Genomic DNA, 12,078 nt, shown 5'->3' with positions numbered 1-12,078 from the left:
TACCCGGTAGCGAGACATTTTCAAGAGGTACACCAAGGAAATGAGAAATTACTGAGATATTTGGTATGTGATCATGTTAAGAGTAATAGGCGGGGTGGTGACAGACAAAAAACTTTGCGTATTTTGGAGTCCAAATACATTATCAGGTTTATGACACTTTTGCCTGGAGGGTTGAACTCCAGCGAGGAAATGAGTCATCATCTTGGTTAGTTACTTCTGGGCATAAGTTGGAGAATAAGACTGTAACATTTATTTTGAATTTTAGGTACAGATGTATGGACATTTATTGATAGTATCAATGTTGATTTTTCATGCACAGGGTTTCTTTTGATTTTGGAGTATGGGGTTATGAGCACATGTATATATTTAATTAATGTAGTACAGAGAACAGTAGATGGCATATATTAACTGTAAGAGATCATAATAATATTATGAAAAGCATGCAGGACAGGAACAAATAATGAATTCAATGAAGATACCTGCTATTTAGGTTGAGCTACATTAAGATAAAGAACAACACTAAAGTGTGGAAGGTATATTATGTATAAGGGACTAGTTCAACATGGCCACTACTTTTTCAAAGCAACTCGATTTATATGGTGTATTTGTCTGTCTTTAGTCTTGTTGATTTCAGGTATTTGTATGCTAATGTGCTAAGTTCCCCCATCTGTGAACAAGGCTATGGCTAAAACGCGTTGGGAGGAATAATCTGTATGAGAGTAAAAGTTTTGATTTCACTGGAAGTGTCCTGACCTTTTTTGTCATTACAAGAATTTGTTTTGCTTTATTTATGGTGTTTCCCGAAACCATGGTTGGACCGCCACGTTTTGAGCCTCGGTATTTCAGGTTTCTTTAGTGAATATATATATATATATACACACACACACATATATATATACACACACAAACACACACACACACGGACACAGACACACACACACACAAATAACATCCAAAGAAATGAATTCTTAGTCAGGAATGCATGGGATGTGCAAGTTTACTCCAACATTTCGACCATTACCGCAGCACTATTCACATATGTGCATTATTTTGCCAGCGGGCTCAACTGGCTTCATGATCCACCCCCCATGGGTGCCGGGCCCTGTTTTGCAACATGCATACATGTACACACATACACAATAAAAACATAAAAAATTTAAAAAAGTGAATAAGAACAATTATATATATATATATATATATATATATATATATATATATATATATATTAATATCAACAAGAAATAAAATATTACAAATTGAATACTCCAAAAATACATCCACAAAAATACTCTAAACATTAAAATAAACTTTAAAATGAAAACAAATAATGTAAAATAAAATAATAAAATAATTAATGCTGTAAACTGTATTTAACCAACATTATGAAAACAATTGCAGTCAAAAAATATTAAATATACTGTTCTTACTTTAGAATACGCAATGGTAGGGAAAGTGTTGCACTTCATCTTTACTATTCCCCCTCCAAACAGCACTACAGTAAGGGCAGTGTTGGACGTTGGAGGGGTACAATTTACTATTGCCACTCCAATCTGTGAAACAGTAGGGAAAGCATTGGATGTTTTGTTTTATTCCCACTCCAACCAGAGCAACAGTAGGGAAAGTGTTGAATTACAAAGAGGTTAATGTTACTATTCCTACTGCAGTCTAAACAAGAGTAGGGAACATACTTCACTTCAAACACAATACATATATAATTAACACCATGAATGTAGAAGAAACAATAAACTTTTAAAATAAATAACATAAATATATATATATGTAACAAAAAAATCAAAGAATTACTATTCAATAAAATATTTACTAATTAATAAATAATTATTATCACATTATTATTTAACTTCTCACCCAATAACCCCACAAACCTAGCAACTCGCACCTAAAATATAACTTACAATCTAAGGGCCTGATATAGATGTTGGCAGAAAGAATGCCCCGTCACAAATTTGATGGATATCCCGTCCGCCATAGTACGATCTCCAGAGGATAGAATGGGATCATATTACAGCGGACAGGATAGCTGTCACATTTAGGATGGAGTATTACCTTCCGCCAAGAACTGAATCAGGCCCTTAGCATTTCATAATTTACATATATAAATAATTTTACAAGAAAATATTAATGGATTCTTACGTAATTATTATTTAATTAACTTCCTGGGCAAGACCCCTACAAACCTAGCAGCCCATAACTAAAATATGATTAAAATAAATAAGTATTCAAAAAATTAAATATTAGAAATTCAGTTAAACAATTAATAATTAAAGAATTATTCATGTATTAACTTCTCAGCCTTTACCCATACAAACCCAGCATCCAGCGATTAAAATATCAGTAAAATAAACCAGTATTCCATATTTTACATAATTAGAAATCAATTCAATACTTTTTATTATTAATACATTATTACTGAATTAACTTCCCACCCTAAATCCCTATAAGCCTAGCAGTCCTACGTTAAAATACACTAAAATATAAGTAACAAAAACTAAAATATAAGTATACAAATAAAGTATTCCATAAATTACATAGTTAAAATGAATTAAATGATTAATTAAACATTAATAATTATTTTTCTATTTAGAATTTTTTATTTAACTTAACACTCTAAACCCCTACAACCTTAAGAGCCTACAAATAAAAATAACTCAATGTTACTTATTTAAATAATAAATATCAATCATACAATTACAGCAAATGTATTAAAGAATTCACAATTATCATTAACTAATTTACTTCCTAGCCTATCCCCCTTTAAGGCCAACAACCCAGTACGACACTATAAGTTACTATAAAAAATTAAATAAAACATTTTAAATCACTTAAAATTACAATCTATAATTTAAAAAACCTTTATATAAACAATAACACATAAAATTAATATATCAACTAAAATACATTCAAATAATTAAAACACAATATTTTAACCACTTTATTTTTTTTATGATATTAAGTACTTCAGTATTACTTAAAACAGTATTATGTGCATTAAAAAAATATATTCTTGTCAATGATGTTTGTGCATCACTAGATTTGTGAATCACAATATTTATTTTCTGATATTTCTGCCTCCCGATATTTTTAAATCGATATATTGTGCAAACACTGTTCTATGTTTGTCTAGACATAGGAATTTGGAGTATAAGGGTATACTTCTACTACACATTCTATGTTACCAGAATCTCACAAACTGTGAAGGGGTGTAAAAAGCCACTGTATGTCTTCCGTCGAATAATTGCATGAACACAAAAGGGTACAATTGCATGCAAGACACATAAACTTTATCCTCTATCTAGAGGCATAGGTCTCTACTCATGTCATGCTTCATCCTCGGCAACCTCTTTCCAGCCTGATAGGACAATGCCAACAGGGTGGATTTGACCTCGTGGTGGATGAAAAGGAAGGAGAGAGTTTTTATATAAAGCTTGACTGGACAAATGACAGGATCCAAAAAAAACTGCAAATACCTTGAGGTACCCAGGCTTGTCACATTTAATATTGGGTCCCCGGGTATACGGTATACCCAAAACCTTACTGGGATGGTCACTGAGTTTAATCACTCAAACTATCACCCTAGGCCAATATGTTTCTGCCTTTATGGTTAGCCTAACTGGTCTTGAGCATTCTTCAGTGCCAAAGATCTCTAATGGATTGGCAAATTTACCAATAGCAAAAGAGATATAAGCACCTAGGGGAATCCTACCTCGATCTGCTACTTGTAACTAAAAGTATAGCACAATGTAGATAGAATTAGATTTATATACATTTTAATTTAAACCAAAAACAAGGGAAGGAAGAAAGAAGCACACACACCTTATCAAATTTGTTTGGGCACCCACTCTTGTACACCATTTTTTCACAGGGCATGCACCAGTCTACTTTTGACTCCCAACTTCTCAACTTCGGGACCTCATTGCTCCCCCACATTCTAATGACATCTCTCTTGGCCATCATTAGAGCTGTGTTGCAGAAGAGCAGGGCGATTTATCAAGGGACTGCTCAGTCCATATCCCCAGGGTCATCAGTGGTGTGGTTAAATTGACCGTACCTTCCAAGACCTCTGAGAGATGCCTCCCTATCCTCTCCCAGTATTTCCTAAGGAGAGGGCATTCCCAGGGTGTATGAAGCAGGGTGGCACTTTGTCAATAGCACCTCAGGCCTCTGAGTCTCTCCTGCTCATTGAAAACAGTGTATTCTGGGTATAGTAGGCCCTGTTGAACAATTTCAGTAGCACTACTTGGAAGGCAGCCCAGATAGCTCCCTTCCAGGGGTATCTACATGCTGCCCCTTAGTCGCATCTTCTAGCCTGCCCAGGTCACCCTCCCATTTCTCCTGCAGGTGGTTTAGTGGCGGGACACTGTTATGGAGTAGAGTTAGGTACAAACAAGGCAGCACATGACCAGTGAGGGGTGCTGTGATAACTCTATACTCCAGCGAGGATTTATCTTGTGCTTCATTGAGGGCTCCCATGTAGGGTTGAAATAAATGGCATAGTTGATAGTAATGCAGATATTGTCCCCAGGATAGCTCATATTGGTTTTGGAGCTCCTGGAAGCGGATAATCTCCTGCCCCCTCCATATGTCCCCCACCTTTGAATTTCTGATCATGCCCCATTCAGCATGGCCGTTGATGACCCGTAGCCCCCTCAGTTGCTCAGAGGCCCACAGGGGGATTTCCAGCATTAGCTTACCCTTCCAACCCAGCACGTTCATGGCTCTTCGTCAGGACTCGATCATCACCACCGTGGGTGTCAGCACGCAGAGGGAGTCCTCTCCTGTCATATAGCCACCAGACATAGCCTTCTAGGTCCATAGCTCTCCTATCAGCCAACACCAAAGGATCCCGTTGAGAAGTGAAGGCCTAGTCATTGACGGTAAGTGATTGGAATGCCCGGTAATGCAGTTGCAGCTCGGGGAGCGTGGCGCCCCAGTACAGTGGCTTCCTCATCAGAGATGTGCAAGATAGTCTTGGAGTCCCACCCCCTACAATAGGCCCCTTTTGACTGATGCCACACAGCTGAAGGACTCCTCAGGGATTGGAAATGGAGTGTTCTGCAGTATTTATAGGCGGTTTCGAAGCTAGATCCTCTTATACATGTCCCATGAGGGACAAAGGGAGGCTCTTCCAATGATCAACTTCATTCTTAGATGAGTCTAGTACCTTTCCCAGTTTTTTAGCTATAAATGTGTCTCGATCTTTGGTTATGAAGATGCCCAGGTAGATAAACCCCACGGTTGCCACTTTTTTGCCTTGCTCTAAGTCATGGCAGTTATTGGCCTTGTCGGGGAAACATGATAGATTTGTTCCAGTTTATTCTTAGCCATGAAAAGGAGTCAAAGACCTCCAGAACCTCCAGAGCTCTTTGGACTGAATGCTCTCTGTCTGCAAGGTTGTGTACCTGAGCATCCATCCATAGCCAGCACACAAAAGGCTCGATCACCAGTGCAAACAATAATGGGGAGTGTAGGCACCCATGCTTGGTGCCTCTGCCCAGGGGGAATTATCTGGAAAAGGCCTCATTCACCTTGACTCTAGCCAGTGGGTCTTGGCAGAGGAATCCCACCCATGGCAGAAACTTCCCCCGATCCCCATTTTTTTAAGGATGGCCATAAGATACCGCAACTCCACGACATACATGCCTTCTCTGTGTTTAGAGATAGAAGAAGTGTTGGTTCGCTGATCCGGTCACATTGTGCCAGATAGTCTACCAACTTGCGGAGGTTGTTTTGGGTTGCCCTGTAAGGTATTAAGCTCGATTGGTCAGGGGTCACTATTGTGTCTATTACCTGTTTGAGGCGGTTGGCTAGAACTTTCGCCAGAATTTTCTACTCCATTTTTAGGAGGGATATAGGCTAGTAGCACCTAAATTCCTCCCTTGGTTTTCCCTGTTTGTGGATCACTGCAATTATTGCTCCATAAAAATCTCAGGGTAACTTCCCATCTTGCAGAGCCCTAGCGTACATTGATTTAGGCGGGTCCGTGACTTGTGTTTTCACACATTTAAACACTTCTGGGTGCGGGCCCGCTGGGACCTTGAGATTTTTTACTTTTCAGTTGGCTGATTGCGTCAGCAAGTTCCCTCTTGGACAATTCTGTCCAATGAGTCACTCGGGTCTCCTTCTAATCTCAGCATCGAAACCTCGGCCAAAATCTGAAAGCGCTCAGTGTTCCTCTAACCAGGTGTAAGGTTTCTAAATGTGCTGCAAAGGCCTGCTTAATATCTCCAGGGGTCCTAGCCCTTGTCACCACACCCCCCTGGGCTTCTGCCACCCATTGTTAGTCCTCCTCCTTTCACGTGAGCCGCAACAATGGTTTGCCTGCCTTTTTTCCAGCTTTGTGTAAATTGCTCTGTTTTGCCATATACATCGGCCGAGCTTCCTGATGTAGCTGGCTCCATAATTCTTCACTCCCCATTTTTATCTGGTTTGCCAGTATTGGGGTGAGGTTTCCCATTGAGATAACTGGTATTCTAGAACTGCAACCTCCCTTTCCCTTTCCTTGCATTTCCCAGTGATATGTGCCATGAGGCACCCCTGCAGGACAGTTTTGTATGCCTCCCATAATGTGACTTCTAACTCTACAGTCCCCAAGTTCTCTCAGAAGAATTTGGATGTGGGTTCTATCACCAGTTTCCTGGTCTCCCAGGCTGTCAGGTCCCATGGCTCTAGTGGCCGCTCTCCGTGATCCCAGAATATCCGTCAGTAGCCAGACTGACATTGGTGAGTGGTCGGAATACCCCTGGCAAGGATCTGTGTTTTGCAGAAGCCACACTGCTAGTGTTGTGGGGTGTGGAAGTAATCTAGCCTTGACATGGACCGCATCTGGTTTGAGTTTTAGATATATTGTCGAACCTCTGGGTGTTCCCTCCTCCACAGGTATACTAGTCCCATTGTCTCCAGAAAGGTGTCTAAGCGTGTACCCTGTCTCCCTATTCCCCTTGACTTTGCCATTCTGTCACTATCATGTGTAAAACTGAAATCCCCCCATTAGTAGAAGTGAGTCACACACCTCTGCCAACCTTGCCCCCATTTTATCTAACCACATCGAAAGCAGGCCCAGGGAAATACCAGGTGGCCAGGGTCAGATGCATCCCATTCTACAATGCACTTACTACAGCCTGACATCCCACCTTGTCCACCCAGATATGGGTCACCATCAGTGGGGGCGCTCAGCGAGCCAGGATACCTGTTGACGCTGATGAATAGCCCACGTGTACCAAAAGGGTTCATCTGCCGTAGCTCAGTATTCTACAGGTGTTTCCTGCTAGGTGTGTCTCTTTATTTAGGATAATATAAGGGTTCTGTCATGCCAGATATTTCCACACATTTTCCCATTTCAACTTGCATCGTAAACCATTAATATTCCAGGATAACACCTTCAGAGTGTCTCCCGGGTCTGCTAGGTCTATTGTGCCCATTGTCTGAGCTGTCAGGCTTGGTCCTATATCTCCCTGTAGTGCTGATGCCCCACTGTGCTTTTAACCAACCTCTGAACACCCCTCCTCCCATCCAACCTCCTCTTGCTGTTAATGTAGAACTACTCCCCTCTATGCTTGAAATATCTGTAGTCCCCCCGTAACATCAACATTAGCACTATGTGCTATACTTACAAGTCCGAGCTCTGGAAGTTGAGTCTGAATTGGTACTAGGGTTGGGCCGGCCCAGCCCGGGCCTTCATGATCATTCCTTTTGTATCTTGCAGGTCCCCTTTCTAAGGGATTGTCAAATGCTTCCCAGTGATCTTTCAGTTGACTGTGGTGTTAAATGATCATGTCTGCCGTCAGTGTGGTGACTTCAAGTTTGTTGTTTGTCTTCCCTAGAGCCACCTGAGTCACTAACGTTCTCCTCCGAGTCATTCAGTAAAGCCTTCCACTTGTTATTTTACCCCCATGAGTTACATTTCTGGATGTCTGCTTCTACTTGAGCTCATTCAGTCTCCATCTGGAAATGTAATTGGGCTTCCGTGCCGCCTTGTTCATGTCCTCTGCTGCAACCACTTCTGTTCTGTGGAATGTATCTCATGGTCTAGGAGGTGATACCCTTTCTTCTGCAGCCATTTCCATACATTTGCAGCTGAGTGGAAGAAATGCACATCCATGTTGGCACTCACCTTCAATTTCTCTGGGAAGAATAGAGCATACTTAAGGTTTAGGGAGCGGAGTTGTCACTTGACCTGGTGGAAGGTTTCCTGCTGTTGTAAAGCCAGGGTAAATGTTCACCAGGGCATCTTCCAATCACCCAGGCCCATAAGCCCACACGCCCGGTAAGATATGGTCCTGGTAGTGGAAGTTGAGCAGCCATGCCACAATCTATTAGGGCGGTGCCCCGCGTGCGAGTGGCCTGTCTGGTACTTTTTTTGCACGTTTGACCATGAACATTTTTGAGGACTTGCCCTTGAGCTTCTCTTTTGAGGACTCAGTCTGCCAGAAATAGTTCCATGCTGGGACCCTTTGTCTTTTCTGGGACCCACACGATCTTCATGTTCTTTGGAGAGCACCCCTCTGTGTCCTCAACTTTTAACTGGAGTTGGACTACCGCATGTTGGAGGACCCAGGCCAATATGGGCTCACTCCATCTCGTCCACCCTCTTCACAAGCTTCTTATGGTGTGTTTGCAGGAACCCAAGAAGTAGGGCTACTGCATCAATTTTATTCTTTAAGACAAACTTTATATATTTTATTGCTACTAGGATGGTGGCTGTGTGTTTCCAGGTCACATATGTCCTCCGGAAGAGTCTGTCCACCGCTCTCTTTCGGAAGGCTCTGTTTTCAGCCCCATCTTTGGCTATTTGAGGTGCACCATCCTTGCCCCGCCTGTGTCCCAGGCAGACCACCATGTGAGGTGGTTTACAGTGCATGGGGCCCTGTCAAGACTGGATCCTGCTGTAGGCCTGCCTATCTCAGGGAAAATGCAAGCCCTCCAGCCACTCTAGGGCTCCCCCTGTGTGGCCCCCAGCTGGGGGCCATCAGCATGCCACCAAATCGCAGGAGGAGCTCCAGCATTACGGTGGCTCACACCTCCCCCGTTGGCATGAGCAAGGCCCACTGACCTGTGGTCCAGGGTCAGTCTTCTTCTGTGGCTGCCTCTATCGCTACTGATTGCTCCCCTTCTCCTGTCTTTGACATGATCTTGTGTCCGTCAAGAATACTGGTGTGCAGGTGGCCACATTGTGATTTTTCCTAACCTTCCCCTGGCTTCTCCTCCATCGCAGGGAGGCTCCCCTCTTCGTTCACAGCCTTCTTCTGCAATATCTGGGGCCCCCGGCCTGTGGGTCTTGACGAGGGGCACCTCTGGCCCTATGAACCTCCAGTCTTCATGAAGACTCCACTGGCCTCTCTCACAGTCTCCTGCCTGGGTGGGTAAAGGGTAGGGTTTGTGGGCCCTGGCGTGGTCAATGACCCTAGGCCACTGCCAGCGAATGCTGCCTGATCCTTGGCACCACAGCAATTACTCACCGGACCCCAGGGTGGGGGACTCGTTTGTTTGATTTGTGTTCAACAGGCCTCTCTGCATTCCCTGTGATGATGCTGCCTTCCTCCACATGGTTAGATTTGTTTGCTCTACTGCTACGCTCTTTGGGCAACCCCCACCTCTCGCACAGCTTGTGACATTATGGGGGGGGGTCGGAGCGTTGCTGTGCAGTATTGACTTTGCTGCCTACTAAAGCTTAAGCTTCTTTCCACCATAGGGCCTCCCGGCCCACTGTAGGCCTCATCGGTTCGATCTCTGCCCTTGTGGTCCCGTTGGCTGCTTCGCCATTCTCGCTGAGGGCACACCGATGGTCTTCAAAAGCCTCTCCCTCACCCCCAGCTGCAGTCCCACTATCCTGTGATGGAGTAACCCATCCTCTGAACTCTAAATTAAGCCCTTAGTTCAAAAATGAAAGTCAAAACTCTTCAGCGGGGGAAGGCTTTGGGCTGTGTCTGATAAGGGCCCCATGAGGCTGGATACCTTTTTGCCACAGTTCTGCTGAAATGCATTTGCTGCTACAGGGAGGCTCACAGTGAGGAGAACCTGTTTCTTCGCAACTTTGGTGGATTGGCTTGGCAGGTTTGTCTCAGTCCACTGGGGGTCGTGAAGTCCAGAAATGTTTAAACCCCAGGTTTTTAGCATTGATAGGAGAGGTCCAGTTAGACACAATCTTGGCTTCCCAGGACTTCAGAACCACGCTTGGGGGTTATGACTCACTTCCTGACAGGCTACCAGCAGGCTTCAGGTCAGGTCCCATTGGTACTGGTCAAATGGGCACTTCAGGAAAAAGGCCTTTTGCAGCTTGTTGTGGCCCTGTTGCTTACACAGGTCAGCTACCTGACCCTTGGAGTTCACGTCTTTATCTTGGGTACAGGTGGGAGCAGGGCCAGCCCTTCAGGTCTTCTCATATGCCTCACACAGCAGGTGTAATCCTTTTTTTTCTTCCATAAATTTGGCGTGTTCTGAAGAAGCTGTCTTGGGGTGTGTGGCAGGTCGAACGGTATAAAAACCCACGGAGAGTAATTGTGATGATCAGGTAAGTGATTTATTTAAGTTTTATGGGTTTGTCTCTAATTGTCCTTTTTTCTCTATGGTTTTCAGGTCTTATGGCGTTGTCCTCTATTCTTCTTCTTGAGTTTTCTCCTTTTTTCTTCGTTCCCTTTCAGGTGGGTGTTCTCTCTGTCTGTCGGTGGCCTCCAATGGTGTGATACCGTGGAAAAAAGGAGAACGCTATGATAAGTGGGGCATTAACTATGTTTTTATGGTTTATTTCGTTAAAGGGGAAGAGGTAACAAAGGTGGAGTGGTGATGGTTGTGAGTTAGGGCAAAGTGAATAAACTCTTTATAGTGCACTTTGTGTGACTCCTGTGTTTTTACTAGTGCTCTCTAAACTCCCTCCCAATCCTTCCCTCACTCCGTCTTAGCCCCCTTCCCCAGTCCCCTCTTAACCGTTATATTCCCTTTTGTGTCCCACAAGGACCGTACCTTAGCAAGCCACGACCCTCCTGGGTCGTGGCTGGCACTGGGGTGTTCCTTCGGTGTAGAGTCCTGGACAATCCTCTCCTTCTTCTCCTCACTCCGCGCTGGCTCGGTCTCTTCCTCGTCCTCCGTCCTTATCCCGTTGTGTTCCTTCTCCTCCTCCTTTCCCTGTCCGTCCGTACGTCCCTTTAAACAGGGAACTTCCCGCCGCGTTGTTGCTGCGGCCCGGAATCCCTCCTGGGTTGCCGCAGCAACACTAGGATGCCAGCCGTCCTCCGAGGGCGTTCCCACGGCAACGTGGGAACGCGGAAATGACGCCGACACGTCTATACCGGCTGGCACGGAGACTGTGTTCGGGTTCGCCCGTTCACACACCCCTTCCCAAGAACGGTCCTGTTCGAGGACCGAAGAGGAGCAAGGGTAATGAGACAAATAGTCAGCAGGACCTTGTTGCGACCCTGGGACGTGTCGAACCTGAAAGGAAAAAGGCTGTAGTTCAAGGAACCATCGTAAAATCCGTGAATTGGAATCTTTGTGAGCGGCCATCCAGGTGAGGGGAGCGTGATCCGTGTATAGAATAAAAGGTCGACCCAACAGATAATACTGTAAACTGTCCACCGCCCATTTAATGGCTAAGCACTCTCTTTCGATGATAGGATAATGTCGTTCCCGAGGAAATAGTTTTCTGCTAAGAAATAGGATAAGGAGATCTCGGCCCTCTCCGTCAGGCTGACTCAAAACTGCCCCTAGTCCCACATCGGAGGCATCTGTATACAGATGAAATGATTTGGAGAAGTCTGGGCATTGTAATATTGGTTCCCTGGTCAGATAGGATTTTAATCTCTCAAAGCTATTCGTCTGAAGGTCAGAAAAGGGTAACAACTGGGTAGGATGGGATTTGGACAAGAGATCTGTGAGAGGCGCAGCAAGGGTGGAATATCCAGGTATGAACCTACGATAATAGCCTACTAGACCCAAAAAAGAGCGTAGGTCCTTCTTTGTTTTAGGGGTAAGGGCATGTTTTATGGCTTCTACCTTTTTTATTTGGGGCTGGAGAGTGCCTTGGCTAATTTTGTATCCGAGGTATGAGATGTTGGTTCTCCCTAGTAC

General features: G+C 44.1%; 1 long non-coding RNA gene across 1 annotated transcript in view; it reads left to right on the top strand.

Annotated features, from left to right (window-relative positions):
• Positions 1-10,769, top strand: part of LOC138297232 (uncharacterized) — a 116,526-nt gene extending 105,757 nt beyond the window's left edge. Inside the window, exon 3 of the long non-coding RNA XR_011203953.1 lies at positions 10,656-10,769. This is a non-coding gene — a long non-coding RNA (uncharacterized lncRNA). The remainder of the gene's footprint in view (positions 1-10,655) is intronic.
• The last annotated feature ends 1,309 nt before the right edge of the window (positions 10,770-12,078 follow it).

This window comes from Pleurodeles waltl, chromosome 5, assembly GCF_031143425.1.
Source record: "Pleurodeles waltl isolate 20211129_DDA chromosome 5, aPleWal1.hap1.20221129, whole genome shotgun sequence".
In the NCBI taxonomy this organism is placed as follows: Eukaryota; Metazoa; Chordata; class Amphibia; order Caudata; family Salamandridae; genus Pleurodeles; species Pleurodeles waltl.
Note: the sequence above shows the minus strand (reverse complement) of the source record. Positions and strands in the feature narration are given on the sequence as shown.